At 38.4% G+C, this 7,608-nt stretch overlaps 1 non-coding gene across 1 annotated transcript; it reads right to left on the reverse strand.

The window, feature by feature from the left end:
* Positions 1-6,121: 6,121 nt before the first annotated feature.
* On the reverse strand, positions 6,122-6,194 carry TRNAF-GAA (transfer RNA phenylalanine (anticodon GAA)). The gene has a single exon. It is a non-coding gene; the product is annotated as a tRNA-Phe (tRNA).
* Positions 6,195-7,608: the final 1,414 nt, after the last annotated feature.

The raw sequence follows: 7,608 nt of genomic DNA on the forward strand, positions 1-7,608 counted from the left end.
CCAGATATAGGGCACCAAGAAGGCGCTCCAAGCTTCAATCTTCTGACTCAGAATCAGAGGCCTTATCCATTAGGCCACCGGGCCAATACAGTAAAGTAGTCCAAATCTGAAGGGAAAGTGTTGCTGGGGAGCGGTCGGTTTCTATTTCCAAATGGTTAACTTTGAAATTGGAAGAAAATTTAACACCATTCAAAAAGGAATAAAGTAACAGCTGAAACGAATGAAAACAATTACATGGAATGATAAACTGTGCTATGATCAGAAGTGAGGTATTTTTTCGATGGGCTTCTTCTCTAAGTCACAGATAATAATAATACTTTTGAGTGGAGAAATACAAGCCAAGAAGTAAACTCTTCAATAAAGGGGCGCAGATGACAGCATGAGGAGAGGGAGCTCCAAAGGTTGGTGTGTTTAGACCTTTCCTGTCTCAAAGATAAGATGGCATTCCTCCAAGGAGAAAGGTCTGGAAGCTCAAACAAGAGCTCCTCCTGTCGGAAATGCCTGTTTTTAACACCAGCAAAATATTTTATCAGAATTCATTCATAGCATAGATTTTAACAACTTGATCCTCTGTCACCTGATGCGGAGGTGGAATGAGGTAGTGGGTCCCAAACCTCCCTTGGTGAGTGGTCCAATGGTCTGATGTGCAATTTGGTGACTTCCAAACTACTTCATGTGAGAAGAAGAGAGCCAAAATACCTTGGAAGAGCACTTCTCTCATTGAAATGCTAACTTTTAGGCATTTTGCTTAAAAGTTAGCTCTTTTTGTACTGATCCACAAATGACTCCAAGCAATTTTGTGTGACCCACCCCCAACTATGCCTGATATATTCATAGGGTAGGAGAGAAGAGAAATACACAAATTTCTAAAGTACAGCAATTAAAAATTCTTTCAGTTTTCGCATACCCTTGGTTTCCTGGAAGTGCAGAGTTTTTTGTAGAAATAAACAACACTCTTTTCCCAGAAAACTTGCTCTGTCTTTCCTCCTCAGAGAAGTTAGTCTCCTTTACACCAAAACTTCCCCATTTGTTTCCAGATTCCCTGTACAGTATTTTCTTGAGGTTTAGGTCAAGACTCATGAACTATCTCGGATCATACTCGAGATGGTATGTCCTAATGTACATTAATTCATCAAGATTATCATCCTCTTCCTTTGGATGTGGCAGCAAACAGCGAATAAAGACAGGAAGAAGGAAGAGGAGAAAGAAAGAAGAGGAGGAGGAGAAAGAAAGTGAGAAGGAGTGGCTCACCTTGGTAGACAAATTGCATCATTAAGAGAGATGAGTACAGAGATTTAGAAGTTTAAAGCCAGGCTCCTTTCAATCCTCATCATTATGAAATGTGTTCATAGGTCTTCAAATTCTCTCCAACTCTTTTCTCCTGTTTCCCAAGGCTGCAAGAAAGATGTACAAGAAAATGTAAAGGAATATGATGAAGAGTAGCATTTGTGTTGCTTCCAGAAAACTAGGTGCGGGTGGGGAAATAAGAAGCAAAGGGACAAATAACAACATTTGGTAAGTAATGAAGTCCTTCATATCTAGCTGTATGATCAGAAACCCAGCAGTGCTTTCTGTAGGGGTCGCCTCTCTGGTTGTTAAAATCTAAAGAGATACAGGGCAAAGACAGAAGGAAGAGAAATGATCCAACTGATGACAGCACCTCTTTCTAACAAAGTATTCTTGGGAACAAAGAGAATTCAAGAAAACTATCTGAACACATGAAATATGAAACCAATCAGCCACATAACCAAAAACCAAACCCGTTGCCATCAAGTCGATTCCGACTCATAGAGAACCTGTAAGACAGAGAAGAACGGACCCTAGAGGGGAACCAAAGAGTGGCTAGAGGATTGCAACTGCAGTATAGAAACCTAAAAGTTATGCTCAGGAGAACATACATAAGCTGGTCTGTGAGCTCAGTAGGTAAAGCATCAGACTTTTAAAATCAGGGTCCAGGATTCAAGTCCTTTTTCAGGGGATTTTATTTATTCTCCATTATTTTCTTACATAGAAGCGCTTCATTTTACCCTAAGTACTCCTTTTGGAAGCTCTGTTTCTTCACTCCTCCCTTTTTACTCTTTGCTCTACAGGAATCTGAAGAAAAGCAGAATGGAAAAAAAAATAGTAGCCATTCCTAACTCTGTGTCTAAGTCTTTAATTCAGATCTGTAGATAAACATCAGCCTGAGACCAGAAGAACTAGATGGTGCCCGGCTACAACCGATAACTTCCCTGACAAGAAACACAACAGAGAATCCCTGAAGGAGCAGGAGAGAAGTGGGATGCAGACCTCAAATTCTCCTAAAAAGACCAGACTTAATGATCTGACTGAGACTAAAAGGACTCCGGGGGTCAGAGTCCTTCTGTTAGCTCAACACAAGAACCATTCCCAAAGCCAACTCTTCAGACAGGGATTGGACTGGAGTATAAGATAGAAGATGATACTGGTGAGGAGTGAGCTTCTTGGATCAAGTAGACACATGAGACTATATGGGCAGCTCCTGTCTGGAGGGGGGATGAGAAGGCAGAGGGGGACAGAAGCTGGCTGAATGGACACGGAAATACAGGGTAGAGAGAAGGAGTGTGCTGTCTCATTAGGGGAAGAGCAACTAGGAGTATATAGCAAGATGTATATATATTTTTGTATGAGAGACTGACTTGATTTGTAAACTTTCATTTAAAGCACAATAAAATTTTTTTTTTAATTTGTACAAAAGTCAAAGCAAGTGCATAGGTTTCTTATTTAGCCTTCCTTTAGAATTTTTTTTTTTTTTTAGTGCAAGAAAAGGCTGGAAGCCTTTTCAATGATTTAAAAGCTGTCATGCAGCATGTAAAGGTGGTTGTGATAAACAATTTGTTGGAGTAGGGTTGGCTCAATCATTTGAAAGTGAGGGGAAATTTACCTACCATTAAAGGGCAAAAGCAGTTGTCTTGAAGTCAGACTTTTGTAACGTGGGAATTGCCTGTATAAGTTGTCTACAAGGAACTCATTTCATATATGTAACTATATAGTTAGATAGAAATCTAAGAGAATTTTTCAAAAGATATATCATGCAAACATTAATGAAAAGAAAACTCAATTGGCTATATTTACATCAAATAATGAAAGCTTCAGAAAAAAAGTTAATAAGGACAGAGATACATACCACCTAATGATAAAATGATCGCTCCACCAAAAGGAACAGGAAGTCACCAGCTTACATCAGGGTTCCGTTCTAACAATTCCTTCCTAAGTCGGTTCTGCTGTAACTTGAATACCTCTTTTCTTCTTCTGAGTTTTCATTATTACTACCTTTTATTATTAGTATATTTATAAATCCAAGCTTCATTTGTCTTGGGAGGTTGGAAAAATTACATACAATCTTATAGATATGGTGACAGTAACAAATTACACACTGTATTACGTATTACTAATGATAGGGGAAAAAAACAGTTTTGTGTTTCTTCACAACACTAACATGAGATAATTGGGACTACCTGAATAGCAGTGTTAAAAGTGTATGCACCAAACAACAGAGGTGCAAATTATGTGGGAAAAAAACTGATTGAATCAAAAAGAGATATAGACAAATCCACAATTATCGTTGGAGACTTTGACACCTATCTCTAAATAATTGAAAAGCAATTAAACAGAAAATCAACAAACATATACAAGGACTAAAAAACTCCATCAGCCAACAGACCTAATCAACATTTATATAAAACTTCACCAAACAAGAGCAGAATGCACATTATTTCAAGTCCCCAAGTAACATGTATCAAGACAGAGCATATACTTCTGGCCATCAAAAAACCTCAACAAATTTAGAAGAATTGAATCATATAGAGTGGGTTCTCTGACCACAATGGAATCAAACTAAAAATCAGTCACAGAAACATAAAGCATATTTTCCATGTTGGAAACTAAGCCACGCACTTTTATGTAATCTATAAGTTAAAGAGGAAGTCTCAAGAATATAAAAATAAAAACACAACATGTCAAAATTTGTGGGACACACTCAAGCAGTACTGAGAAAGAATTTTATAGCACTAAATGCATACAGAAGAAAAAAACCTCATATCAATTATCTAAGTTCTCACTTGAAGAATCTAAAAATTAAAAAAAAAGAGGGGTACAGAAGAGCAAAATAAACTCAAATCAAGCAGAACGAAGGAAATAGTAAAAATAAGAGCAAAAAAAATTAAATTCAAAGTAAAGAAAATCAATGAAACAATAAGTAGGTTCTCTGAAAAGATGAAGAAAATTAACAGACCTCTAGGAAGACTGAAAACAAAAAAAGCAACCAAAAAAAGGGGGGAAAACACAAAGTGTCAGAATCAGGAATGAAACAGAGGATATCATTATAGACTACAGACAACAAAAGAATAGTAAGGAAATAGTATAATCGATGCTACACAGATGATTTTGACAACATTATTGAAATGGACCAATTACTCAAAGAACTCAAACTGCCACTACTCACCCAATATGAATATGTATTTTGAATAGCACTGTATTAAGGATATATGATTTAGCAATTTTAAAACACCTCCACCCAAAAAAAAGAATCACCAGGCCCAGAAAGATTAATTAGAATATTCCAACAAATATTTAAAGAGTTAACACAAACTATGCACAATCATTTCCAGAAACTAGAAGAGGAGAGAACACTTCCTAGTTCATTGTATGAAGCCAGTATTACTCTCCCCAAACTCTCCTTTCAATTTTTCCTACCGTGTTCTTAAAGTTTTGTTCTTAAAGTGCCTGGAGAGAACAAGTGGATAACAGGAAAAGGAGATAACACATGAAATGACCACCTTACCTCTGTTGATAAAATGCATCCTAAAATAAATAAATAATTGACCCCAGGAACATGACCAACTTGAGGCCAATCAGACTTGGAAGCCAAGCAGTCTCTCTCCTGACCATCTGCTATGGATATTTTTGAGGGAGAAGAAAATTGAGAAGTAATGACATCCCAGAAGGCAGTGGTGGGAGCAAACATCAAATTCTGTGTCTTCCTAAAGATGCTTTGACTCAACAGAAATACTTACAGAAATAGAGGAAGTTTTCAATCCATAACGCATTAGTTACCAGCAGTGCACTAGAAATTCCTAGAAGTTTACTGGTCATACAAAGCAGATGTGGTAAGATTGACTGTGAAGGAACAGAGTCAGCTGCTGTTCTTTACAGAGGAAGTATTCAGCATACCTGTGACCCATTCACCCTTTATTTGTAGTAGTCCGCCACTAAGGCCAGTGTCCCAAGGCAATTCTCAAGTTACTCAAATATCTTTTTTTTTTTTTTTTTAGTTTTCCATATGGTTGCCTTCTTTGTCAATATTTTTTAAAATTCCTTCTTTATTTATTTTGCATGCTTGGCATGAGAACGATAACATAACCAAGATTGTATGCAGAACACACTTTTTCTGCCTTTCTGTCTTTATGATAGTACAAATGGGAGCAAGGTGAGCCACCTGTTAATGTGCAGGCTTTTATGTCTGGTGTTTCAAGTGATTCCGTTGGGATCCGGTTCTTCATTTCTCTTCTTCATTAACGTCTTCCTTCCGTTGTTACAGTCTCCTTAGGGGATGTAGAGGCTCACAGCCTGTGAATGGAAGAGCACTCAAGGGAATCCACCAGGTTATGTTTTTACTTTCTATTTGTGCAGGAATAATATGGAAAATATTAGGAGAACTACATCTGTATTCCTTCAGGGGAACAATTAAATAAACAGTTGCTGTTGAGTGGATTCCGACGCATAGTAACAGTATATATAAAAAAAATAGTAACAGTATAGGAAACGATAAAACTGCTCCATAGTGTTTCCTAGAATCTGCCAGTGGCCCTTTGGCTGGTAGCCCAGTTCTCAACTAGTGGAAGACCCGAGGGCTCCTTCCTTAAAGAATGACTTTAAACAGTGTTGAAACAGAGGAAAAGTCTGCACTTGCTGGGGATCGATCACTAAACCTCTTCTTACATACAAAGCATGCGGTCTACCACTGAGCTACGCCCTCCTTCCGGACAAGTTTTTGCTTAACTTTATTTACAGTTAGTTTTATTAGAATCCTAAAGCCTTGGAATGCAACTGTTATATATAAATAGAAAAAGGATAACCACGATCATGCAAAGGCCAACGGAACTGCCGAAACCCGGGATTGAACCAGGGACCTTTAGATCTTCAGTCTAACGCTCTCCCAACTGAGCTATTTCGGCTTCTGGCTGCGAAAAGGGCATAGGTGCCATTTTAGTTATACCTTAAAGTATTGTTTACAAGACTCGTACGTTTGTAAATGCAAGTCTCATGCAATATTACCTACTCACAAACCTGAAATTCTGTGAGGTCTGTTGCCATCCACGTCTGAAAAGTGTTTTCCAATTTTTGAAGACTGTGGATGGGTTGGTAGAGGAGGAGTGCCAGGAATGGAAGGTAAAACAGGAAGAAGCTTCTCTGCTTGCTAACCTCAGGCTGTCCCACGCTCCAAACACTACTCAGAAAACCAAGGAAATTCCAGAAGAAATAATCGAGGCTGTTCTTTGTCTCCTCTTTCAGTCCTTCCTTTTTTGTGTTGTTCTTTAGTGACACTGTAATGGGGAACAGAGGGTTATTGAGCACATTAGTGTAAAAGGCTTCTTCATCTGGAGTAGAAATGGGGAAACATTTAAAGGCAATCCATCAAACAATGTGTTTTTTCCACACGAATACGCAAAAAGTGTTTTCGAAAGGAGAAAAGAACGGAAATGCTGGGAATTATAAAAAGCAGATGAGTTGCACGGTGTGCTGAGGGATTATTCTGCTTGATCATAAAAGGACTTCCATTGGAGGTTTTCAAACACCATGTTGTAGAAAACACCCCACACCACACACATACACCCCAGCTGACTTAAAATCACAAGAGTACTGGTAAGTACATTTCTTACAGATGCCAACAGAATTCCAGTTCCTTCTCTTTAGAACTTTATATAAAGTCATAAGGTAGTCATTTAACATCACATCAGATTCCTGAGGGAGATGCATGCAGTCAAAGGGCTATGGGTGGGTGTGAGGAGAGGGAGGGGAGAGAAGGATAAGGATACATAGATGCATCTGAATTACTTACATTTCCTAAAATAAACACTGGCCATTGGAGGTCAATTGAACGGGCTTCTACTGCTTGCCAAACCAGAAACAAGGCACCAAGAAGGAACTCAAACTTTCAGTCTTCTGATCCAGAATCAGAGGCGTTGTCCGTCAGGCCACGGGAGCAATTCCCTAAAGAAGTAGTCCACACCTAAAAGTGGAAATTTTGTTAGGGAGCGTTGGGTTTGTTTTCAAACTTTTCACTTTGCGAAAGGAAGAAAATCCAACCACATTCAAAACAGGAATCAAATAGCAGCTGAAACCCGTGAAGATCACAATTACTTAGAATTAATAAATTGTGAGATTATAAGAAATGACATATTTCTTGAAGGGCACTCTCCTCTAGTCTCTGATAATAATGGTGCATTTGGGTAGAGAAACATGAGCCAAGAACTGAACTCTGAAATAACGGCGAGCAGATGACAGCATGAGGAAAGGGAGAGCCATAGGTTGCTATATTTAGACCTTTCCTGTCTTAAAAATAAGGTGGCATTACTTGAGGGAGAAAGG

This window comes from Elephas maximus, chromosome 1 (genome assembly GCF_024166365.1).
Source record: "Elephas maximus indicus isolate mEleMax1 chromosome 1, mEleMax1 primary haplotype, whole genome shotgun sequence".
NCBI lineage: Eukaryota > Metazoa > Chordata > Mammalia > Proboscidea > Elephantidae > Elephas > Elephas maximus.